Below are 14,128 nucleotides of genomic sequence, written 5' to 3'. Positions count from 1 at the left end.
CAACTGAGCCATATATTTAGAGTTCTGACAACTTTTAGAATGGACTCCATTAGTGCCTTTGAGCATTGCATGAGAGATAAACAAGCTCCTTGTTATGAGGTTGTGGAAGCACAGAAGCTGCAGTTGTTGTAGTTTCTTGCAGACTCAGTTTTCGTTTGGACCTATATGGCATCATGGCCTCTACTGCAGTTTAACTCAAGGAGGCCTTTACTATTTACTGAAAGTAAAAGCTTCAGATACACATGAAATTAAACAAAATAGTATGGCATGACAATGATAGTCAGTGGATTTGATACTTTTCCATGTGCTCAAACCACTTTACATGTAGTAGGGGGAAACTGACCCAACTCCAATGGGCCCGGATTGGGGTCTGGTCATACTGGTGTCTCGGCGAAAATAAACATGTGAGAGATAAAGGAGGACAGGTAACCATGCTGTAAGTCTGTAGCTATGAGACTGCCCTCCTACTTGAAGGATCAGATGTATTTATTTATTTAAATGTTACCTTTATTTAGCTAGGCAAGTCAGTAAGAACAACTTCCTATTTAAATGATGGCTTGCACCTGTCAAACCCAGACAACACTGGGCCAATTTTGCACCGCCCTATGGGATTCCCCATCACGGCCAGTTGTGATACAGCCTGGATTCAAACCAGGGTGTCTGTAGTGACACTTCTAGCACTGAGATGCAGTGCCTTAAAGTGCTGCGCCACTCAGGAGCCTCAATGAGCAGAACAGAGAATGAGGGAGAAAAAAATGACTACAAGCAAGCAAGAAATAAATAGAGAAAGGGAGACGGTTGGAATGCATCCACCTACTTAAAAGAGTAACTGTTTCAACTCACAATGGCACCTTTTTTTTAAGGGGTGTGGCGCCATTTTGGATGCCCGCCATTTTGCGAGTTCCGACTAAACTTTGCTAGATTGAGATTCTTTTGCCGTTAATCTTTACTTCATTTTCACAAAATGTGTCCGCTATCATTTAACCGACAAGAACTGTTGAACATCAGATCGGCAGTTACTCGACTTATCTGCCCTGGGCTCTTTCTGTACTTCCGACCCAATTTACGGGGTATCTTTACAGAGGCAAGAGAGTGGGGGTCCTGGTGAGATTAAGGCGAAGGGAAAACCGACCACCTTTTCCCTCCATTCTATTGGCCAGTCACTTGATAAGATGGATGACCTCCGATCGCGGATTTGCTAGCAACGGGACTCTAGTAATTGCAATATTCTCTACTTTTCTGAAATATGGCTATTGGACAAGATACAACTGGATGGATTCTCCATTCCCTGAGTGGACAAGACAGTGGAGTCAGGGAAATCGAAAGGGGAGGGGTTTGCCTCTTCATTAACAACAAATGGTGTGCCGACTCGAGCGCAGTGGATGTCTCGACCTATGCTATTCTACACGCAAGCAAGCATACAAGGCCATCCCTTGTCCGCTATTCAGCAAATCAGATCATGACTCCGTACTCCTGCTTCCGGTTTACAAGCAGAAGTTCAAACCGGAAGTACCCGTGACTCCCTCCATTGAGAAATAGTCAACAGAATCAGAAATTATGCTACAGGACTGCTTTGCTAGCGCTGATGCGGTGTCTGAGGTGGTTAGCTCGTTGATGTCATCGGCGAGTCTCGGGACATCTCTGCCGATGACATTAACGAGCGAACCACCTCCGTCACCGGCTTCGTTAGGAAATGCATCGGCGACGTTGTCCCCACAGTGAAGGTTCGCTGCTTCCCCAATCAAAAGCCCCTGGATTAACATGAGGTTGGCGCTAAACTAAAGGAGAGGGCTACCACACACAGGGCTATCACAGACAACCCTGAGGCTACGGCTGAGGACAGGAACAATAGGCTGGCTTGACGGGTCCTCCATATTACATCACATTTTCCAACATGACATTAGCATTCTTCTGAATTCTAATCGAGTTTATGTAATAACTCGAAAAATAGAAAGGTGAGGTGTAACTTTGCATTGGGACTTTTGATGCATATTCTAATGCAAATGCGTATGTTACATGTGGTTACGTTTATGCTACCTACCCTTTAAGGTATATTTACTTTTACTCAAGTATGGCAATTTAGTACTTTTTCCACCACGGAACCGATGAAATCTCCCTGTTTCCATGTTGACCTAGTGTATGTCATTGGCGGCAGCTGATGGCGGCTGGAGGCAAAAAAAAGTGCATACATTTTTGGACCATTATTTGGACAAAACACTTCATCAGAGATTTTAGATTTGATTGGAATAAAGCCCTCCCTTTACCTAGTCTCATTGTAAGAAAACAAGTTCGATATCATACACCTTGTTGTCACATGATCTACATTTGGGGCGTGGTTATATGAAAACTTGTGCGTTTTCATCGCTCACAGTAGTCAGCCAGACTTTTGTAAACATTGAGGATGATTTATAAATAATAAATACAAGGTGTATTTGTTTTGATCTCTGCACTCCTGAGATCTACGTTTTGGATGATAAAATCGGATTAGGGAGAGAGTTTGATGGCATTGGAGGTTTGAGCGGTGGAGGGGTAAGTAGCTAATGCTAGCTGCTAAAACTAGGCTTCTTCCTGGTCCGAGTGTACGAGAAAGATCAATGCAACAAAAGAGTAAATTTACAATCTAATCTTTGTCACTTTCTGACACGTTTCCCTCTTTGTTTTAGGCAACATCTCGCCTGCTTGTAAATTATGCTGAACCCTACTGCAGCCAGATAATGGACTACCTTTTCAAAGTAAATTAGCTACAAATGTAAACGTTCTTATGTCATGACTAAATACCTCTTATCTCATTTAATGGGTAGCCGTTCATTAATCGTATCTTAGTGTAAAATCCATAACAGTATGTCACTTTTATTTGCTGTCTGCAGCCAAACTTTGGGGCTTTGAGGGCCTCCCGGGTGGCGCAGTGGTTAAGGGCGCTGTACTGCAGCGCCAGCTGTGCCATCAGAGTCCCTGGGCTCTGTCGTAACCGGCCGCGACCGGGAGGGCACAATTGGCCTAGCGTCGCCCGGGTTAGGGAGGGCTTGGTTGGTAGAGGTGTCCTTGTCTCATCGCGCACCAGCGACTCCTGTGGCGGGCTGGGCGCAGTGTGCGCTAATCAAGGTGGCCAGGTGCACGGTGTTTCCTCCGGCGCATTGGTGCGGCTGGCTTCCGGGTTGGATGAGCGCTGTGTTAAGAAGCAGTGCGGCTTGGTTGGGTTGTGTATCGGAGGACGCATGACTTTCAACCTTCGTCTCTCCCGAGCCCGTACGGGAGTTGTAGCGATGAGACAAGATAGTAGCTACTACAACAATTGGATACCAGGAAATTGGGGAGAAAAAGGGGTAAAATTCAAAAACAAAAACAAAAAAAAACTTTGGGGCTTCTCTACACATCCTGAAAGTGGAGATTGGAGGTGATGCCCAGACCACAGGTAAACATGGGAAAATACCTCCTGCACTTCCTATGTTAGGTTCATAAATAGCACCCTATTCCCCTTTACTTTATAGTGCACTACTTTTGCCAGGGCCCGTAGGGAGGTATACTTTGTGTTTATCAATTATGACAGGCAAAACATTTATTTGAGTTAAATTACTTAGCATGTAGGATTTTGCATTCTACCATGTAGTACATTTCAATTCAGTTTTTCCCCCCTAGATGGAACAGAACCCTCACATATGCACTATGAGAACGATGAGAACGATGAGAACTACTTCAGAGGGTGGCTGATGAGAGAAGCCAAGAAGAGGAATCCCAACATCACTCTCATAGGTGAGGCTGGATGACCATTAGAGCCTTTCTGCCTTACTATGATTAGGATAACACACTACACTATACTGAACAAAAATATAAATGCAACCATTTCAAAGAGTTACAGTTCATAGAAGGAAATCAGTCAATTTAAATAAATACATCTGGCCTTAATCTATGGATTTCACATGACTGGGCAGGGGTGCAGCCATGAGGGGGCCTGGGAGGGCATATGCCACCCACTTCGGAGCCAGGCCCAGCCAATCAGAATTTGTTTTTCTCCACAAAAATACTTTATTACAGACAGAAATACTTCTCAGCACCCCTCCTCAGACAATCCCATAGAAGAAGCCGGATGTGAAGGTCCTGGGCTGGCGTGGTTACTCGTGGTTTGCAGCTGTGAGGCCAGTTGGATGTCCTGCCAAATTCTCTAAAATGACGTTGGAGGTGGCTTATGGTAGAGAAAGGAACATTCAATTCTCTGGCAACAACTCTGTTGGACATTCCTGCAGTCAGCATGCCAATTGCACTCTCTCACAACTTGAGACATGTGGCATTGTGTTGTGTGACAACTGCACATTTTAGAGTGGCCTTTTTTGTGCAATGATCATGGTGTCTAATCAACTTTGATGGATTGTCTTTGCTCACTAATAGGGATGTAAACAAATGTGTCCACAAAATTTGAGAGAAATAAGTGTGTTGTACGTATGGAAAAAAGATCCCAGAAATGATTTCACCTCATGAAAAATGAGATCAAATTGTACTTGTCACATGCGCCGAATACAACAGATGTAGACCTTACAGTGAAATGCTTACTTACAAGCCCTTAACCAACAAGGCAGTTCTAAGAAAATGCCTAAATAAAAGTAACAAATAATTAAAGAGCAGCAGTAATATAACAATAGCGAGGCTATATACACAGTGGGTACCGATACAGAGTCAATATGTGGGGTAATTGAGGTAATATGTACATGTAGGAAAAGTTATTAAAGTGACTGCATAGATAATAACAGAGAGTAGCAGCAGCATAGAAGTGGGGCAATGCAAGTAATCTGGGTAGCCATTTGATTAGATGTTCAGGAGTCTTATGGCTTTGGGGGTAGAAGCTGTTTAGAAGCCTCTTGGACCTAGACTTGGCGCTCCGGTACCACTTGCCCGTGCGGTAGCAGAGAGAACAGTCTATGACTAGGTTGGCTGGGGTCTATAACAATTTTAGGGCCTTCCTCTGACAACGCCTGGTATAGAGGTCCTGGATGGCAGGAAGCTTGGCCCCGGTGATGTACTGGGCCCTAAGCACTACCCTCTGTAGTGTCTTGCGGTTGGAGGCCAAGCAGTTGCCATACCAGGCGGTGATACAACCCATCAGGATGCTCTCGACAGTGCAGCTGTAGAACCTTTTGAGGATCTGAGGATCCATGCCAAATCTTTTCAGTCTCCTGAGGGGGAATAGGTTTTGACGTGCCTTCTTCACGACTGTCTTGGTGTGCTTGGACCATGTTAGTTTGTTGGTGATGTGGATGCCAAGGAACTTGAAGCTCTCAACCTGCTCCACTACAGCTGCGTCAATGAGAATGGGGGCGTGATCTGTCCTCCTTTTCCTGTAGTCCACAATCATCTCCTTTGTTTTGATCACATTGAGGGAGAGGTTGTTGTCATTGCGCCACACGGTCAGGTCTCTGACCTCCTCCCTATAGGCTGTCTCGTCATTGTGTCATCAGCAAACATAATGATGGTGTTTGAGTCGTGCCTGGCTGTGCAGTCATGAGTGAACAGGGAGTACCGGAGGGGACTGAGCACGCACCCCTGAGGGGCCCCTGTGTTGAGGATCAGTGTGGCGGATGTGTTGTTACCTACCCTTACCACCCGGGGGCAGACTGTCAGGAATTCCAGGATCCAGTTGCAGAGGGAGGTGTTTTGTCCCAGGGTCCTTAGCTTAGTGATGAGCTTTGAAGGCACTGTGGTGTTGAACACTAAGCTGTAGTCAATGAATAACATTCTCACATATGTGTTCATTTTGTGTGAAAGGGCAGTGTGGAGTGCAATAGAGATTGCATAATTTGTGGATCTGTTGAGGGGGTATGCAAATTGGAGTGGGTCCAGGGTTTCTGGATAATGGTGTTGATGTGAGCCATGACCAGCCTTTCAAAGCACGTCATGGCTGCAGACCTGAGTGCTATGGGTCGGTCGGTAGTCATTTAGGCAGATTACCTTGGTGTTCTTGGGCACAGGGACTATGGAGGTCAGCTTGAATGTTGGTATTACAGAGTCTGACAGGGAGAGGTTGAAAATGTCAGTGAAGACACTTGCCAGCTGTTCAGCGCATGCTCAGAGTACACCTGGTAATCCGTCTGGCCTAGTGAATGTTGACCTGTTTAAAGGTCTTAGTCACATTGCCTGCGGAGAGCGTGATCACACAGTCGTCCAGAACAGCTGACGCTCTCATTCATGTTTCAGTGTTACTTGCCTTGATGCGAGCTTAGAAGTTATTTGGCTCGTCTGGTAGGCTTGTGTCACTGGGCAACTCTCGGCTGTGCTTCCCTTTGTAGTCTGTAATATTTTGCAAGCCCTGCCACATCCGACAAGTGTAGTACGATTCATTTTTAGTCCTATATTGACGCTTTGCCTGTTTGATGGTTCGTCGGAGGCCATTGCGAGATTTCTTATATGCTTCCGGGTTAGAGTCCCACTCCTTGATAGCAGCAGCTCTATCCTTTAGCTCAGTGTGGATTTTGCCTGTAATCCATGACTTCTGGTTGGGGTTTGTGGTGGTTATTTTTTGGTTCATTATAGATATGTTTGCCTTTCAAATCAGAAGACAATCAGTTGGATATATCCAGTGCTTAACTTGGACTGAAATAGGTGCCGGTACCGTTTATATTTATGTGCGGGAACTCTGCAATACTTTTGAACTAGGGGAGGTGGATTAACTCACTCTGTTCTGGTGTGCTCCTGCCCAAGCCAATCGCTGGATGTATTTGGTAAGATGATCACAGGTAAGACTTGTAGCTAGTGTGTCAAATTTTGCATAGGCTGTTATATAAGCGTCAGCTGTGGTCCTTCTCTAACATTGGTCTCTGTTAATGTTACCTCTTGTACCTGTAGGCTTGCCCTGGGCCTTCCCAGGTTGGGTTGGGCAAGGGAAGAACTGGCCATACGACTTTCCTGATATAACTGCATCCTACGTGGTGTCCTGGATCTTAGGAGCCAAGCAGTACCATGACGTGGATATTGATTATGTTGGGGTGTGTATTCTATTTGTTTTTGTGGGTTGTATATTGAGAATATTATAATTTATTTAACCAGGAAGGGCTCATTAAGATTTTAAATCTCTTTCTCAAGGGTGTCCTGTCCAAGATAGGCAGCACCAATTCATTACACAATTACAGACAACATGAAAAACTACAAGTAATCTAGTAAAAATCACAGGAGTATAACGAAATCATAGAACAGCACATTTAAAAACATTGACAGGACAAGGAATCAGCCTCAAAATCTGTCAGCAATTATTTAAAAACACCAATCGGTACAAGTTCTTCCAGTTTTAAAACTATTTTGTACGGATTTTCATTAGACCCCTTTTACCAAATTGAGTTCGGACGTTTCTAACAGTTAGCAGGATAAAGTCCTGAGAATGAAGAGAGTACCCACCACGTTTTTGAAGAATAAAAATGCCCAAATAAAATGGCAGTAAAGCCAAAATGGCTTTGTAAATAAAAGTATACGAGTGGCTGAGCATACGAGTGACTAGAGAAGGCCAGCCAACCAGTGGTGGAAAAAGTACTAAATTGTCATACTTGAGTAAAAGTTAAGATACCTTGATATAAAATGTGAAAGTCAGCAAGTAAAATACTATTTGAGTAAAAGTAAAAAAGTATTTGTTTTTAAATATACGTAATTATCAAAAGTAAATGGAATTTCTAAAATGTCCTGAAGTAAAAGTATAAATAATTTCAAGTTCCTTATATTAAGCAAACCAGACAGCACAATTTTCTTGTTTTTTTGTTATTGACGGATAGCCAGACGCACACTCCAACACTCAGACATAATTTACAACTAAGCATTTGTGTTTAGTGAGTCTGCCAGATCAGAGGCAGAGATGACCAGGGATGTTCTCTTGATAAGTGTGTGAATTGGACCATTTTCCTGTCAAAATGTAACGAGTACTTTTGGGTGTCAGGGAAAATGTAAAAAGTACCAACTTTTCTTTAGGAATATAGTGAAGTAAAAGTTGTGAAAAATATAAATAGTAAAGTACAGATACCCCAAAAATCTACATAAGTAGTACTTTAAAATAGTTTTACTTAAGTACTTTACACCAATGCAGCCAACCCTGGTTTACAAAGTGCAGTGTTGCATAAGAGTTTTTCAGTTTAAAATAAATCTTAATGCTCCATGGTAAAGGGTGTCAATTGATCTCACACACTCAGCGGAAGCATTCATATATAAAATATCACCATAGTTTAGGCATAAATGTAGCTGATAGACTCTTTCTGACTTCAAAAGAAAAGCAGGCCTTACCTGGTAAAAAAAAAGCAGGCCTTATCAAATCAAATGTATTTATATCGCCCTTCTTACATCAGCTGATATCTCAAAGTGCTGTACAGAAACCCAGCCTAAAACCCCAAACAGCAAGTAATGCAGGTGTAGAAGCACGGTGGCTAGGAAAAACTCCCTAGAAAGGCCAAAACCTAGGAAGAAACCTAGAGAGGAACCAGGCTATGAGGGGTGGCCAGTCCTCTTCTGGCTGTGCTGGTTGGAGATTATAACAGAACATGACCAAGATGTTCAAATGTTCATGAATGACCAGCATGGTCAAATAATAATAGTAGTTGTCGAGGGTGCAACAGGTCAGCACCTCAGGAGTAAATGTCAGTTGGCTTTTCATAGCCGATCATTAAGAGTATCTTTACCGCTCCTGCTGTCTCTAGAGAGTTGAAAACCACAGGTCTGGGACAGGTAGCACGTCCGGTGAACAGGTCAGGGTTCCATAGCCGTAGGCAGAACAGTTGAAACTGGAGCAGCAGCACGGCCAGGTGGCCTGGGGACAGCAAGGAGGAGTCATGCCAGGTAATCCTGAGGCATGGTCCTAGGGCTCAGGTCCTCCGAAAGAAAGAAAGAAGGAAAGAATTAGAGAGAATACTTAAATTCACACAGGACACCGGATAAGACAGGAGAAGTACTCCAGATATAACAGACGGACCCTAGCCCCCCGACACATAAACTACTGCAGCATATATACTGGAGGTTGAGACAGGAGGGGTCAGGAGACACTGTGGCCCCATCTGATAATACCCCCGGACAGGGCCAAACAGGCAGGATATGACCCCACCCACTTTGACAAAGCACAGCCCCCACACCACTAGAAGGATATCTTCAACCATCAACTTACCATCCTGAGACAAGGCCGAGTATATCCCACAAAGATCTCCGCCACGGCACAACCCAAGGGGAGGGGGGGCGCCAACCCAGACAGGAAGATCACGTCAGTGACTCAACCCACTCAAGTGACGCACCCCTCCTAGGGACGGCATGGAAGAGCACCAGTAAGCCAGTGACTCCTAAATTAGTTATCTTAACTTAAGCTAATTGGATACAAACACGATCTACATACTGTGTTCCTTCAATCTACCCACCTGTTTAAACATATGATGTTGATGTTTTCTAACTATATAGATCTGGAATGAAAATAACTTTGACAGCAAGTACATCAAGGTTTGTATTTGTAAGGTTTTCTCTCCCTATTTTAGCAGCCATTAGCATTTTACACAATGTGAACTGTCTCAGAAGAAAAAAACAGCCACTAACATTTGGTTTTACTATTGCAGCCATTTTGTTAATTTAGGTCTATATGCAATTGGCAGAGAGAGATGCAGAGGTATACAATTGTTCATAAATACATCAAAATCCTATCAAGATAGATCAGCTGTTTGCATCTGAGAGCATTTAATTTGTGACCAAGGTGCTCTGAGACACGTTGGATAAAGTTGCCTTAACCGGTGTGGGTATCATCACAGCTGACGGTGACTGGGACATTTCCAATGCTATGGTTGTAGACCCGTACCTCAACAACGCTGTCGAGGTGGTAGGTTAAGTAGGGGACAACTTGGACCACAACTTGCTCTGAAGTGACACAAAACAGCCCCTGCTATTTCTACTCACTCGTCTCACTCCGTTTCTTCCATGGCATGGTATTTCTCACGTGAAGCTAAGTAATTTCACAGGTATTTCTCTCTGTAGATGTGGTGTAGGCAATAGTGTTCAGTAGGTCTATAAATGCACTGCTCCATACCAAACAATCATACTCTCAGATGCATTTTCACCAAAGTAAAGTGTTAAATAACATTGCATCATTAAACCCAGATGCCAGTTAAGGTGATTGAGGAACTGAACGGTCTTTCAGTTCTCTTTTGTCACCAGTTAGTTATTCCACTCCACCCTTCTAGAACACTTGGCAGGCAAGCGATGAGGAAGTCTGCGTGATGCCATCCCGTTTTCATAACTGTGATTGCTCTGTTGTGTTCAGACTAGCCAATAAGCTCAATGTTGTTGGCTGTTTTTACTTCAGATGCCTGAGCAGTCAGGAGATGTAGATGCCTAACGCAATTACAATTAACTCCTGGTAATCCAAACTTTGTTTTAAGTGCATTTCAGTGCACCAGTACAAATTTAAATACATTCTTCATAATTCATCTGGATAATCTTATTTAGTGCATATATTCATGGAAGTCCCAAGACATTGCATTTACCAGGAGTTGATTATCTACTAATAGAGAATGTGTCCGCTCTAGTATCTAAGATGCATCTATTACATGGCGCTGGCATATGTTAAAGTAAAAGGTGAATACAATAATGTAGTCCATGGTCCTGAATGGTTCTTCAATACCTCATCACCTTCTCACTCACCTTTCTCTCTCTGTCACTGGGTAGCTGCTGCGGCACACTCTGGATAAGGGGGGTTTGGAGAAGGTCAGAATCATAGCCAGTGATAACCTTTTGGCAGCCCATAACCTACTCAGTGCTTGTTGATCGAGAGCTGGCCGAAGCAGTTGATGTGATAGGGTAGGAGAGTGTTTCTGGGAATTCTGCTGCGGCATCTCTTGAAGAGACCACCTCTTCCATTTACTGCATGAAGCATTTCTTCCATCCTTTCAGAAAGTATTCCTCAGGACTACATTCTGCATTCAGTGCTTTTTTTATTTTTATGATGTATGTGTTTTTTCATAGTTTTGATGTCTTCATTATTATTCTACAATGTAGAAAGTAGTAAAAATAAAGAACTTTTGAATGAGTAGGTGTGTCCAAACTTTTAACTGATACTGTATGTCTGTATACGTATGTGTGTGAACATGTGTTTGTATGCGTGCGCGTGTATGTTCATCACCTTCATACCATTCCATGTGTGTGGCCTGACAGGGCCCACTACCCAGGCACCACCTCAGTGATGGAGGCCCGGAAGACACAGAAGAAGCTGTGGAAGACTATAGCACTTTCAATGACGAGGTGGGGGGAGGCTGCTGGGCCCGCATTCTCAACCAGAACTATGTCAACGGACTCATGACTGCGTACGTTTTATTTATTTGTACACAAAATCAGCCTAAGTACGGCAACAGTGAGAAGGTCGTTCTATGACATACCCAAGGATTGACATTAAGGGTTGCCCTATTGACCATGGGCAAGTGAACTTAGCAGTTAGACAAGTTGAGCCTGCTTAGATAATTTATGGTCAATTGTCACAGATGCTGAAATGTGTAATTTTTTATTTTGGTACTCTGTCTGCGATTGAAATAGTTGACTTTTGTTGTTAGACTAAATAGAGTTAGTTGTCAATTAAGGCCCTGGCTGAGAATACGGAGTTTTTGCCCCCAGCCTTACAGAAATCTTTCTCAATCTCTTTATCAAAGCTAAGGATCCGGATCACGTTCTGAGCATGTTATTTTACTCACACTACGTAGCTACGGCTCACACTCTCCTTTATGTTGCCCTCTTTACTCACCCTCTTCTGAACCTCGATGAAGAAGCCTACACTTGAGTGTACATTAGGGACATGACATAACTGACCAGGTAAATCCAGGTGAAGGCTATGATCCCTAGTTGATGTCACCTGTTAAATCCACTTCAATCAGTGCAGATGAAGGAGAGGAGACAGGTTAAAGAAAGATTTTTAAGTCTCGAGACAATTGAGGCATGGATTGTGTATGTGTGCTCTTCAGAGGGTGATAAAATATTTCAGTGCCTTTGAATGGGTTATGGCAGTAGGTGCCAGGCGCACAGGTTAGAGTGTGTCAAGCACAGCTACATCGTTGGGTTTTTCACGCTTAACAGTTGCCTGTGCGTATCACGAATGGTCCACCACCCAAACGACATCTAGCCAACTTGATACAAGTTTGGAAAACATTAGTCAACATGGGCCAGAATCCCTGTGGAAAATGTTCGACACCTTGTAGAGTCCATGCCCCGACTAATTGAGGCTTTTCTGAGAGCAAAAGGTGAAGCAACTCAATATTCGGACAGTGTTCTTAATGTTTTGTACACTCAGTGTTTGTGTGCCTCATATTTAAGAACAGCTAAAATAAAAACCTGTGGCGAAATGAAACATATGTTTGTTCAGCACCATATCCTGGAACCTGGTAGCCAGTTACTATGAGGATCTTCCCTTTGGGCGAGATGGCTTGATGACAGCAGAGGAGCCCTGTACTGGGAACTATGTGGTGGAATCACCCATCTGGACAACTGGTAACCCTCTGCACTTAAAAGAACCCTCTGGTTCACCCTCAAATTGTTGTTTTTCATATATTTTGTTATGAGTTACACTTGTTAACACTTCCAAAGTAGGTACAGATTAGCACAATGATGTTTGATGACCTTCTTACAGTTTCGCTATTATATGAAGCTTCCCCAAAAGCAGCTCTCAGCATCTCACATTTCGTGACAACTGCTAATGTAGAAAGACTTCATAGAATAATTTGAATATTTGATTTACATTTGACAATATTGTCTCCTAGCACACACCACCCAGTTTAGCCAGCCTGGGTGGACCTACCTGCAGACCGTTGGGCATCTGGCAAACGGGGGAAGCTATGTCACACTGACTGACAGCAAGGAAAAACCTCACTGTCGTCATAGAAACCATGGTCGGTATTTATCTTCCTGTATATTATGGCTGTTAAACTGAATATTTATTCTGAGTAATTCTATCTAATGTTAGTAGAAGGCTTCATTATTTTGTTGATTGTACACTGCTTTGAACCATTTCCTAATTTGAATAGTCCATTCTAGTAAAGCTCTTGTTAGATCTCTGAAGCTTAACTTTTAAGGCTGGTTTTGGAGAAAGTCAACAATTTCCTCAGGCTCTCTCTTTCATACTAAGCTGTGCTTTCCCAGGAGCCTCCGATCTAAGCTTTTGCTAGTAGAAGGAAGTCCGGTGAGTTATCAGCTCGCTTCCACTGTCTGTTGATGCAAGGACCGTGTTGTGACCATAGTTTGTTTGTTTGTAGATTAAATTGTCTGTGACACAATAGGACTGTGAAATGTGATGTTTATTTCTCTATCTTTCAGACTCATGATCATTCTGTGTGCGTAAGGCCTCCACTCCCGCCCTTCAATGTCACACCCCAGAATGTAACATTTCAACTCAATGGATCTTTTGTGAGTATTGTTACAGTTATTGCATGCCTGTTAATGATTAAAAGGCTACTTTGTCATAGGCCTCGATCAGGGAACTACAGGTATGGCAGTCGAGGTTTGACTTCAAGACTAAAAAGCCATTCTTCTTCAAGAAACTGAGCCCCTTATAGGTGAACTTACTCCTCTGACAACTGTGATCTTTTTATGTACATATATACAGTCGAAGTAGGATAGTTACATAAACTTAAGTTGGTGTCATTAAAACTCATTTTTCAACCACTCCACAAGTTCCTTGTTAACAAACTATAGTTTTGGCAAGTCAGTTAGGACATCTACTTTGTGCAGGGCAGTACATTTTTCCAACAATTGTATACAGACATTATTTCACTTATAACTCACTGTATCACAATTCCATTGGGTCAGAAGTTTACGTACACTGAAAAATTCCAGAAAATTTGAAGATTCTGATAGGCTAATTGATATCAATGTGTACCTGTTGATGTATTTCAAGGCCTACCTTCAAACTCTGCCTCTTTGCTTGACATCATGGGAAAATCAAAAGAAATCAGCCAAGACCTTAGAAAAAGAATTGTGGACTTCCACAAGTCTGGTTCATCCTTGGGAGCAATTTCCAAACACCTGAAGGTACAACGTTCATCTGTACAAACAATAGTATGCAAGTATAAACGCCATGGGACCACACAGCCGTCATACCACTCAGGAAGGAGACGTGTTCTGTCTTCTAGAGATTAATGTACTTTGGTGTGAAAAGTGC

At 43.1% G+C, this 14,128-nt stretch overlaps 1 pseudogene; it reads left to right on the top strand.

Moving 5' to 3' along the window:
• Positions 1-14,128, top strand: part of LOC110504227 — a 32,872-nt pseudogene that overhangs the window by 9,316 nt on the left and 9,428 nt on the right.

This window comes from Oncorhynchus mykiss, chromosome 25 (assembly GCF_013265735.2).
Source record: "Oncorhynchus mykiss isolate Arlee chromosome 25, USDA_OmykA_1.1, whole genome shotgun sequence".
Taxonomy (NCBI): domain Eukaryota; kingdom Metazoa; phylum Chordata; class Actinopteri; order Salmoniformes; family Salmonidae; genus Oncorhynchus; species Oncorhynchus mykiss.
Note: the sequence above shows the minus strand (reverse complement) of the source record. Positions and strands in the feature narration are given on the sequence as shown.